Here is a 12,974-nt window from a genome sequence, read left to right as displayed (position 1 = left end):
TTTAGCACCAGCTGAGTAATAAGACTTCCTGAACCTGCAGTGCTTAGAACATAGTAATGGAATATTTATATTCATTCCTTATTTCTGCAGCTCACTTCCAGCCATTTGACAATGTGTGATAGTTTCATTTCGACAAGCCAAAATATTTTCAGAAGGCTGCTGAAATGGCCAGACGTCTGGAGAATGGAACTGATGGGAAATGCAAAACAGGGTTGCACTGACCAAAATAAGAACAGCAAGGCCAAAAAGAATAAAAGAATCCCATGTGCTCTTTGTTAAATTCACATTTAAAGGTGAAGCTAACTAATTTGCGTTTTCTGAAACAAAATGCAGACCAAAATTCTTTGAAATTCATGCTTCTCTGAATATTTCAGCAAAGTGCTCCAGCCAGGTTCTCTCTCTCTCTCTCTCTCTCTCTCTCTCTCTCTCTCTCTCTGTGTGTGTGTGTGTGTGTGAGAGAGAGAGAGAGAGAGAGAGAGACAAAGTGTGAAAATAACAGAAAAATGCATTCTATTAGGAGAAATTTGTTTCCAGTGCATATTAGGCAAAACTGCATACAAACATGATTATATGAGGAGAAATGTGCATTACAATGCTGATGAAATGTCTTAATAAAATCTCAAACTGATGTGGAAATGTGGAAGACTGAATATGTGATTAGCAGTATTTTAATCGGGGAAAATGAGAAACCAAAATTGACAGATTGTCCCTTCTTACCTGCAAGGCCAGAGAGTGGTCCACTGGTTAAGAAGGACCATCATTATATAATATTATATTATTATATAATAAATAAACAATGCTAGGGATGGCATAGATGAATCATTTCCAGCCTCTGGGTCACTCTTTCCCCATGCACTTCTGTAGCACAATGTCAACTGGGTTTACAGCAGAGGGGGAATGGCTTCCACTAATTTAAGCTTCCTTTGTAGATATGCCCTTTAATATATGCAAGAAGAAGGTACATACACAGGGCACCTTCAGAGAAAGCTTGTTCATACCCATCCTGTTGCTCCCTCTCATGAGGGAAAGAGTCTCACCTCGGGCAAGTTGGTAGCAGGTGGAGGAGGGCTCCAGCAATTTTGGGAGAAACCTGAAGGGCTTCACTTCCAGCAGAGAATGATACTCTTATAGTCTAGTCTCACCCTTCTTGGCTTCATTTCCCACAAGAAGAGAGCGTCCTCTCACCTTCTGCCCCTTCTCCAAGTTTAGGCTTTCCACCCTTTGGTAGTATACATAAGATGACTTGCATTGCAATCTTTGAGCACTGAAAGCAAATATTTTCAGAGCCCCCTTGAGAGTTCTGCCATTAATTCCTGAGGGATGCAAGCAGTTTTCAGGGAGAGCCCTTTGGTGCTTACCCAACTCTATACAGAGTTATAAAATATATGTTAGGAGCAGGTGCCAGGAGCTGGCCAGCAACAACTCATACGGTGAAGCTTCGGTGAAGTTGACTCTTTATTCAAAGAAATAAGACAGCTCAACAGGCCAGGCCTAGCAACTCTTCCTGGTAGTTGTGAGGACTGAAGGTCCCCACCCACTGACAGCTCCCTAAGCCTCCTCCTTCCATGGTTCCATCCCTAGCAATCCGAGGCTCCATTGTCTTGCCTGCCTTTTCTCTGCTCTCTTCATATCTCTTTGGGTTCTGGGAGACCAGGGGGAGAGGAGCTGTCCATCGCAGGAGGGGGGGACCCCCTGGCTTCTTCAGCAGCTTGCCTCATCTCTGTCTCTTGGTCCTGCTCTCTTCAGCCTCTGATTCTGGACTACTCTCTTCCACATATTCTCCTTGCTCACTAAACCCTGTTACCTCTTCAGCTTCTGACACCTCCTCCTCCCAGTCTGCTCCCTCTTCTCCCTCTGACCACTCATTGTTGTGCTGCCACCAATCCCCTGGCTCTGAGTCTTCTTCCCTTGGAGGCTGGTGCCTTCTCTGCATCCAGCCAGTCGATGACAATATATGAATGTATTCTTGAACATCCACGTCCTGAAAGCAATGGGAACTTTTTGTATTCCATCCTACTGGATATTAATGTGGCTTAGAAATGATCAGTTCTGTTCCAGTTATTTATTAGCAAAGATGCCGTGGCCCAAACATGTGGTAGAAAAGGCTGAGAGATTTCTGCATAATTAAGCTTAAGTACACATAGTCTTCCAAAATGCCCAGACTTTTTATCTACCATCAGTAAATAACATTGATTTCTTTTCGCGATTAAAATAGTGGGTGATTTGTAAATATGGTAGTTTCGTTTCTTTCTTTTTGAAAATAGTTATAGCAGTGTGTGCGTGTGTGTGTTTTCCTGAACCTTGTCTGTTTTTCATTGGGGTGTTGTAAGGACAAATCAATGAGACAAGGGGAGGCAATGAATCAGCAGGAGCTTTCAAATGCCTAAAGATATATGAACTCAGAATGAATTATATCGGATGATACGCATTCTGCTAAATATCTGTCAACATGAAAACTGGATAATGGTAAATTATAGAACCTATCCTCTCCTTGGGGATACATGATTTATAAGGCCTAGCTCAGGTTAATCATAAATATTGCACATTGCTCTGATAATTATGCCATCATAAATTAGTATCTTACAAATATGATGAATGAGTTACACCTTTTTAGGAAAAGGCTACATGACATACCCAATACTTAAATAACCCAGAAAAGCCTGTTTTGCCTAATTCCCACTGGGGAAAAAACACCTGGGTATCAGTACAAATCCAATGCATAGCTACCTAGAAGTAGATCCCATTGGGTCTGGTGGGACATACTCCAAGGAAAGTGTCTATATAGGATTGCCTCCTAAAGTGCTAAATCATATGCTTTTATTTCTTGACTTTTACCATCAAACCTAATTTGCCCATTCCCTTTACAGAAGTGAGAACAATGGGAGAGATAAACACTAAACTACCTCTTCTATTGAACAGAATTGGTAACTCTATTTATGCAGAAGCTCTGTGTGAGCATCAGAGCACATGCCAGGTTTTGGAGGAGACTGCTATTGAAATGTACATTGGTGCAGATTGCAAAAACATAGCTGACGCTGTGATTAGCTGTGACAGTATGTGATGGCTTTAAAAGATTGCTAGATTTTTTTAAAAAAAATGTTTTAAATCTATTCTTATTTTTAATCGTGTTTTAAAATTTCAATTGTATTCCTATTTTAACTTTTGCTGTTTGCTACCCTGTTCTCCTTTGGAAGGAAAGGCAAAACCGGAGCATGCTGGTATAGAAGAACCGCAACAGCTGATAATACTGTTCAGGCAAGCACAAAGGTTAGAATTGGCTTAGGAGTGTGGAAAAGTGTTCAAAGTCATGTGCTGCAGTTCCTGACAGACTGCCTTGCTTCATACTCAAGGAAGGCAATGATCTGTTGAAGGCTTCCCCCAGATCAAACAGCATTCTTGTTGTGCACAGGGAAAAAAAGCATTTCAGAGAATACAGTCTATCACTGCTCCCGACAACTGCCAGAGGGAGTACAGCTACCTTCAGCACTCCTTGAAATCTTCAAATTGAATGCAAGGGCAGCCTTACTTATAAGCACATGGTAGTAGTCCAGCCTGGAAGTCATGGAAACATCAATGCCATCAAAAGGTCCAGCCTTTTTGAAAGAGGACTTTGTGCAGATGGTAAAAGATGCCCCTAGTAATAACTTTCACCTGAGTGTCAGGTAACTGGGTTCAAGAGCGCTGTAGGCTTTTAGCCTGCTCAGGAGCCCTAGTACAATGAGAGCAATCCTTTTCAGAATACAGGCTTTTCCTATTAGGATTACCGCCATCTTGTCTGGATACAACTTCAGTCTGTTCATTCTCAAAAGCTTAACCACAGCTTCTAAGGACCAGGGAAGGGCAGAAAAAGTAGTGTACTAGTGTATAACAGATTTTTAAAAGGGGGGGGACAACCCCCCTGCAAAATTCATTTCCCATTTTGGATACTTTTTGCACCCATACTGTGTTCAGTTCTGGGCACCACAATTTAAGAAGGATATTGACAAGCTGGAATGTGTCCAAGATGATCAAAGGTCTGGAAACCAAGCCTTATGAAAAACAGCTGAAGGAGTTGGATATGTTTAGCCTGGAAAAGAGGAGACTGAGAGGAGATATGATAGCCATCTTCAAATATCTCAAAGACTGTCACATGGAAGATGGAGCAAGATCATTTTTTCCTGCTCTGAAGGGTAGAACCAGAACCAATGGCTTCAAGTTACAAGAAAGGGTGAGGGAGTTTCCAACCAAACACCAGGAAGAACATTCTGACGGAAAGAGTAGAACAGTAGAACAGACTCCCTCGGGAGGTTGTGGACTCTCCTTCGTTGGAATTTTTTAAAGCAGAGTTAGGATTACTATCTGTCATGGATGCTTTAGTAGAGATTCATGCATTGCAGGGGGTTAGACTAAATAACCATCAGGATCCCTTCCAATTCTACAATTCTATGACCCTATGACTTCTAAGAAAACTCCCTCACCTTGATGCAGTTGCATGTATTTGACGAGTTGGGTCAGAATGTGAATGGGAATCAGTGGTGGAGGAAGGGGGTGCGGTTCAACCCAGGTGTCATCGCTGATGGCTGTGTGTGACAAAATGACAAAAATATGAGTTGCTGTTGTTTTTTAAAATGGGCTCACAAAACTTTTTAGTTCAGTCAACAAATGTAACAAAACATGGCTGGCCCCAGGCGCCACACCGCAGGGGCGGCACTTACCCTGGGGCCTGCAGCATGCCCGAGCCACACGTCTATCCTGGGAGTGTTGTGGTGGCTTGAGCGCTTGTAGGCTCCGCGTGGGGCTTGTGTCTGCCCTCCGCCTCTCCCTCAGCGGCCCTACAGCTGAGGGGCGGGTACAGTGGAGAGGCTCCACGCAGTGCACCCCGTCCCCATGGGTGGCTCACCCCGCCCCCGGCCGCAAGAAGGAAAGACCAAGTTACTATGTGTGATTAGAGATTAATTACCACACAGTCCTGGTGAGCAATGAAATTATCAGTTCAGTGTGAAAACATCAGGTACATCAACCTGGTTGCCTTGACAATGAGGATGAGGATATTTGGACCCTCTTCCAGGATAAGGGTATGGGACTGATGGATGCACGGGGAAGTTTTATCCCCCAGTGTCTACACCTGTAGAGACAAAACAGACACCTCACTTGGAAGAGGATCCAGACATGGAGACATCCAGGAAAAAAATCAAAGACATTGCATTTTTTCTATTAAAACAATAATAGTTAAAAGATTACTTAATATGTCTTGAGCTTAAGCAAATATTGACAACTCTTCAGTATGAAATAGATTTTCCAGTTATCTCAGTGGTTTGAAAGTCAAATGTTACCCTTCGAAAAAATTGTTCTGCTTCCTTTCAATTTATAGATGAAGGATTTTTTTTCTCCCTCTCTTTAAAATATTCCATCTTCCCAGCAGCAGTCTATAAATCTTATGCAAAGGGATCAAAATCCTTTTTTTCCTGAAAATGTAAGAAATATTAGCTTTTCAAATATCAATCTGTTCTCTTTCATTTTCCAAATGAGTGACTCATAGTTTCATATAGTTTTTTCTCTTTCAGCAGCCTTTGAGATTTTATTACAAAGTCTTTACTATAAAGTCCTACATTTAAGCATTAAGAATAAAGGTCAGTTTCTCCCCATAAATGTGAAATAATATTAGTCTTTAAAAATTTGTTCCGCTTCCCTCCTCCGTTTTGATGAAGGTATCTCTGCTGTGCAGTCAGCAAGTGTTTGCCCCCCTAAATTCATCTAATGAAGAAGCAGGCATCAGAACGCTCTGACTGCAAGGGTATTAAGCTTTAAACAAATCTCTTTATCACTGCATTACAGTCACTGTTCAAATAAATGTAGGATATTTGATCAAATATCAAATTACAAATTATTTGGTGAGTACTTGAGAGGAACAATGTAATGAATTGCCTTTCTTTCAGCCTCTCATGTCAGATGTGTGGGAAAATATGTACCAGAACCAGATTTTAAACACAGAGCCTTGCAGTAAAGTTTATGAAATGAAAAAAACAAACAAACCCCACCACTGCCTTTATTTTAGACAATGAAATGCTGTCTTATAGTGCAGAATGTTCACAATCCAGGTTGGGCTTGAGATCTCCTGAAAAGAAAACTCATAGCATAAATGTGTGTGCTAGATTTCCACCTTTAAAGGAAACACACACAAAAAGGTTGCAACCCTACACACATACATTCAACACTAGCTGAATGTGATAGTGTCTACCTCTGAGTAAACTAACATAGTATTTGGATGCTTATGTACAGTTCAGAACATACGTTCATAAGAAGAGTCTGCTGGAACAGCCCAATGGCTCATTTAGTCCCATATCCTGTTTTCACATTGGCCAACCAAATGCCTGTGGAAGACCCACAAGCAAGACCTGAGTACAAGAGCACTTTCCTTCCCTGTGGTTTGCAGCAACTAGTAGCCAGAAGGATACTTCCTCTGACTGTGCTGAGCCTACTCTGTTCTTAGAGTATTGATGTCCTATGTACCAGAGGAAGTATAATTTCTCAGCAAGAAGCAGGATGCTAGATCAGATAGGCCTTTGGTCAGATCCAGCAGGGGTCTTCTTATGTTCCTGATGCATCTCATATCCTGATGCTGCGATAAAATGAAGAGAAGGAAGTGATTTTGTATATGTAGATGGTGGGGTTGTTATGGCTATAGTGGTGTAGAGAGGCGGTGAGAGAAGAGACTAGAAATTCGTGCAGAATGAAACAAGGGGTCCATAGAACCTCAATAAAATTCACAGAGTAGCTAAACAGCAAATCCCTCTTCTCAGAGACCTCTGGGAAATGAAGCTCCTAATTTTCAGCACACTTAACAAGCTACAGTACCCAGGATTTTTTTTTTGGGGGGGAGGGGAGTCATGGCTATTGATAGTATGGTGCTGCTTTAAATGTGCAGTGCAGATGGAGCCTGAGCAATGAGGCTGTTTGTGTGATGCGCTACATTTCAACGTTTAAAATAAAACACTATCTTTAGCAAAAACATCAGGCAGGGCGACAACAGAGCGCATTTCAAGAAATGTTCAAGTACTCTAGAAGTCCTCTCACTTTCTCTCTTCTTTCTCTTGAATGAAAATCTGGCATGATGAGCATTACTGTCAAATAAAGTGCAACGGACCCCTTTGGTATTAAAGGATCTAACAGAGAGATTTCCATTCCTGGTTTTCTTATTGCTTATCACAGCTTGAAGTGTTTTCTCAGCCGTCTGAGGGATGTAATCCCGTTGGGAACAGCGACTTGTTAAAATGTTAATCTGCTGACTACGACTGTGAATGTGACTTCTCCAAGACATTATTAGGCATCCATATGTCATGTACCTTATTTTCCTCACTGTTGAATGCATAGTTGTATGACACAGTTGTTAAGTGTGCAGTTCCTATAGTATATAATCCCGCAGTGGTGATTCCATTTACCGGTACTTCAAATTCTTCTCCCCCGGCCACCTTGAGAACAAAAGAGGCACTGGATGTTGTGGAACACATCTTTGAGACTATATCTATGATGCGACCACCTTGTACACAGAAATTAGGTTAGGGCGAAGCTCAAACTTCTCAGGTTTGGGGAAAACATTTCCAGCAGCTCTGAGAAACAATGCCCTTTATTGAAAATATGGAACAGACTCTAGAAGGCCCCACAGTACCCAGAAAACCTCTGCTGGATGCAACTGAGGCAGCAAAAAATGCCTTCTTCGCTGTCTTCACTGCCACTAGGTAGGCTTGATGATCAGCCTTCACCAATGTTCGACTGCATTCGACTAGAGTTTTTCACCACTCATGTTTGAACCCTCTCCCAGCTTGTTTCATTGCCCTAAGCTCTGGAGTATACCAGGGAGCCAAACAGGGTCCATGAAGCAGGACAGCGTGCTCAAGAGCAATCATGGCATTGGCCCAAGCCAATTTGGTGTTGGAGGCGAATTTTCCCTGGCAGCAGATGACAGAACCATGAGACTGATGTAAAATACTCAAACAAGAGTTTTATTACGACTATACAAACACAAAGCATGTGGGTGTTCCCCATCTGCAGGCAAATTCAAACAGCAACTTCTTCTCTCTTTAAACACATCACCAGCTGTGCCTAATTAGCTGGGAAAACCCCACCCAGAACTCATAGAAAATGTCCTTAAAGTTATCTGCACCCTTTTCCTGTTTCGTGACGAATGATACCTAACATTTGGGTGTTCCAGAGGGGCACCTTTGCCACCCACCGCTGGCAAGCACCCATTTCCAGTTCCTTGGAAACAGTTCTCCCCAGCCACAGATGTGGCAAGCTCCAATATGGGCAGAAGAGATCTGATTGGCCAGAACTCTTCAGATGAACATCAGGCAGAGAAGCATGGCAAGAGTGTGTGACAATTGTGGTGGGTGGGGCTCTTCTCTCCTGCCCCACCCAGTCCTCTCTGTGTTCATTCAAGGTGTGGTGTTGTCTACAAACATGAAATGAAAGCTGTCAGTGTTAACCATGCCATGTGGGAATTCCTTGCACATAACTGCAGCATCTGGAAACAGGTCGTATACCCACAGCAGTGACCAGATGAGTAATGACCACTGGGAGGAAAAAAACACCATGGTACACCTGTATCAAAACAACTAGATGCTTTCATTTGCCCCAGCTGCAACAAAACATGTCTCTCCTGTATTGGTTTCTACAGCCCATACAGGTGTGGTAATTCTCTAATGATTTGACTTCACCCCTGAAGGATCACTCCTTTATTGTCTCCTGAAATAGACGAATGCTAACCAACAGCAACCCAGGTAATTTTTTAAAAATGGCATATTTACTCTCTTCTGCACACGAATTGTTCTGTTCTGATGTTCATCAAAATAAACTTGAAAGGCATCCATGTGTTTTCTAACATTTTATTTCCCCCCATAAATGATTTTAGAAGAAAAAGAAAAACCCCTCACTATTTCTCTGAAGGTACTTTCGGGCCTGATGTTGGCCCCTTAACAGAATCAAAAGAGTGCTCATAATCTAAAGGTTAGCATTGGTTGGTTTTGTAACATCTTCAGTTCCCATATTGCAGTGGGAGATTCACAAAAAGGTCTAGACTGTTATGGAGAGACTGGGCACAGAACAAGTCCTTTCTGTCATGTCACCACCATTAGCTGCCGGTGCCAGCAATAACCCTCCACTTGAATTCCTGATAGCATGGAGGTCTGATTCCCTTGCCCCCCCCCCCTCCAAAAATAGAAATCTCTCTCTTATCAGGTATGGATGGGGACAGACAGATCTAAAGAAGAAATAGGGATGACTTTACTTTCAGTATTTCAAGTCTGACTTCAGCGGCAGTGTGGAAAGGCAAAGCTATTTTGTGTTTCTGATAAACAATCTCCAAGCTGTTTGATTGTGTATTTTGAAAGATACATTTATCTCAATGTAGGAGTTCGAAGTCCCTTGAGTGAAGAGCTGCCAGCCTACTTTCATGTGATAAGGATGGCAAATGGTCCCTTTGTGGGAGAAGGTATAGCTGGCCATTTTGTTATCAGCTGGTTTTTTTTAGCTTGGCTGACAAATTAAAATGAAGAAGCATTTATATAAAATAACTACAGGAATTTAATATTATTCCTATCTGGGATGCCAAAACTTAGCATTGTAGCATTATTCCTTTCTCTGGAACCTCTTAAATACCACTGGGTGGGGCAGGGAGTTGTATTTGGAAGTTGCTTGCAGTTATGATTTGTAACTTTACAGAATTAATGTAATGAGAGAAATGAGAGACAATTACCTTTTCAAAGGCATAATCAGAAAGGATATAAGCAATTCTAAGTAGCAAATTAGCAAAGCAAAACACTAATAGCTACACACCAGCTACACAGGAATACCTTACCATGAACTTTTTGTAGTTTCCAGTGGTAATAATAATAATAATAATAATAATAATAATAATAATAATAATAATTTATTATTTATACCCCACCCATCTGGCTGGGTCTCCCCAGCCACTCTGGGTGGCTTCCAACAGAATATTAAAATACAATAGTCTATTAAACATTAAAAGCTTCCCTAAACAGGGCTGCCTTCAGATGTCTTCTAAAAGCCCGGTAGTTGTTGACATCTGGTGGGAGAGCATTCTACAGGGCGGGTGCCACTACCGAGAAGGCCCTCTGCCTGGTTCCCTGTAACTTGGCTTATCGCAGGGAGGGAACCACCAGAAGACCCTTGGCACTGGACCTCAGTGTCCGGGCAGAACGATGGGGGTGGAGACGCTCCTTCAGGTATACTGGACCGAGGCCATTTAGGGCTTAGTGTAGTGGTATATTGGGTCTCAGACCTTGGTGAGTTGGGGACTTTCCCTGCATGTAAAAAAAGGCTCTGGTGGATCGAGTGAATGAGACCAATAGCGGGTCCAACGGTCAAGAAGGTGGTTTCTGCACATGCTGTAGAATGAAGTGACAGTCAGATGGGATTCGTCAACCTGGGATGGTGGCCCTTCTAGGAGAAGGAAAACTCTGATCCTAAACCTTACAGGATATCTTCAGGAACAGAAAAGGCTAAGAAGGAAATGCTACACAAATCTAGAGTGGAGTCCCTAAGATGGTTGGATGGTGTCTTGTATACCTCCTTCTGGCAACTGCTGCAACTAAGTGGTACCAAAAGCATTGCACCACTTTGGTGCTGTTCCCATTGTGGATGGATGGCAACAACTTCAAGAAGATTCTACAGTCATGTTCCCACTGGGTTCCAAAAAATGCACTATTAATCCACTATGACCCCCCACACCCAAAGAGCAGCACAGCAATGCATAGAATTGTGCCCAATTAATTAGGACCAGAATCACTGCAAATATGTATTGTTTCCTGGGATTAAGCTTTGTTTTTTTAATGTTTTTCAAAGCTAGTACTGAAAGTGTTAAGTAAATTGCTATATAGGTAGTTCCAAACAGGTCCATTTGTTAAGAGCATGCAGCATTCTGGCCAGGTTTCCTCAGGGGTGAACTGTTCAGTCAACAGTGCAAAGCCACACATTTCCCCCCACGTCTCTGGAGTTTTCACTTCTCTACAGTCATTACTCCTAGAAAAAACAACGGTTAGTCTCCTGGAGGAGTGGTACTGCTGGGGGCATCTGCATACAGATATGTGCCCTTTAAGTTGGTCATGGTCTGTGAAGAATAAAGTGTTCTCCACACTGAGACTCATTTAAAAGTAGCACCTTGCAACTGTATATAAAGTAATTGTTATGAAGTCAGTGGCACCGAGTCTGATTTCTCAGTACTGTATTGCCAAAAGCTTTTGACTATAGCTTTTGGGAATATCTGATGAGAAAGAAATGTTGTAGAGCTCTAAGACGTACAATCTGACGTCCCAAATTCCTTTTTCTCAGCAAATCTTGTGTGCCAACAGCTCTGCACACCAAGTTAAATGGTATTTCTATATAGTTAGTTTCTGCAACAGAGATAGGAGATAGGTTTCATAAAATCTTACTGAACAATTATATTGTAATTTTAATTCTTTTAGCCATTTATTGGACTACCGTAAAACAATCACTTTCTCAGCAGTTTTTTACAACTTCATTGACTTCCTCCATTAATACTAATAAGTCCTGGTTTTTTGTTCTGTGTATTTCTTTGTCCTGTTTGAAATTAGACTAAATGCTTTAGGAGAAAAGATTTTCTAGTATTATTGGCTGGACTGAAATTCTGATTATCATCATGATCATCATTTATTTGTATGCCACTTTTCCACAGTTAAACCATACTAAAGGCGGTTTATAACTTTTTCGTCCCAAAAGTTGCAATGAATAATAATTTAAAGAATCGCAAACAATAAACTAATGAACACATCTCAAAAGATAAACAATTGAATTAAACAGCCCCCACATAATTCATAATAAAGTCAAACAATAACAATTCAAAAGCATTATTTGTGTATAATGTATACTTTCATAAAAATATATTGAGGCCATAGCTGTCAACTTTTCCCTTTTCTTGCGAGGAATCCTATTTGGAATAAGGGAATTGTTTGAGACAGCACTTAAGAATAATATCAGCAAAAGGCAGTGCATTTTTTTCTTTAAAAGAATGCTTAGGGCTACTCTCATTTTGACTCAAGGAAATCACCATTTTATAGTTCAAATTGGGGAAAATAAATATAGTAAATGGACAAAAGCACAAAGATTCACAAAATCTTTAGGGCTGTGCGTACCCCTGCGTACCCTCAGAAAAAAAGCAAAAAGTATCCCCAAAATATCAACAAATACTGATTACTTTTATTTATGTTATTTTTATCTTTCAGGCAGCTTGAGATGGCATCCTCAGTCCTTTCCCTGCTCATTTATCTTCACAACTGTGTGACCAGAACAATGTTACTCGGTTTGCTTCATGGTTGAGTTGGGATTTGAGCCTAAATCTCTCCTAACATTCGAATGATAATGCTGTGGTTTGTATATAGGGATGGATGTCTTGTTAAAAAGGGAGGGGTGTTAAAGGAAGAAAGCATTTCCCCAAATTGAGAACTCTGTTAGAGTGGGACAAAATTCCTCTTCTCAGTTTGGGCCGACATTAAGCCGTGATTCCTGCATTACAGGGGATCTTTGGATTACTTCCTGCTCTACAGTTGTACAATTCTGTGATTCTTTGAGTCTACCATCCTACCATAAGACACAGCACAATGTTCAGCAAGTCATGCCATCCACCTGGAGAGGCTTTTGGGTGAGGTGCAGGAGGCTACAGGGTGGGGAAGATGGGCAGGTGGGGAAACCAGTTCTCTTCCAATGTTGGATGCAAACCAAAATATTATTAATTTTTTATCGAAAGAGTATTTCCAATAATATTGTGTTGTTCAATACTTGTTTTATAGCTACATCCTCAATCATGTTAGATCATCAGTGTCAACAATAAAATAAGGGGCTCTTAATAGTAATTTACTATAGGGGCAGATGGGGCTTATCAGACTGGGAAGGTAGCCCATCTGGGAGCCTTGCAGCGATACTCATTCACGAGAAAGGCTTCAGGAGTAAGCCCTGGGGGAAAC

The sequence above is a fragment of the Podarcis muralis genome, chromosome 2 (genome assembly GCF_964188315.1).
Source record: "Podarcis muralis chromosome 2, rPodMur119.hap1.1, whole genome shotgun sequence".
Classification (NCBI taxonomy): domain Eukaryota; kingdom Metazoa; phylum Chordata; class Lepidosauria; order Squamata; family Lacertidae; genus Podarcis; species Podarcis muralis.
The sequence above is the reverse complement of the archived record's forward strand: the minus strand, read 5'-3'. Positions refer to the sequence as shown.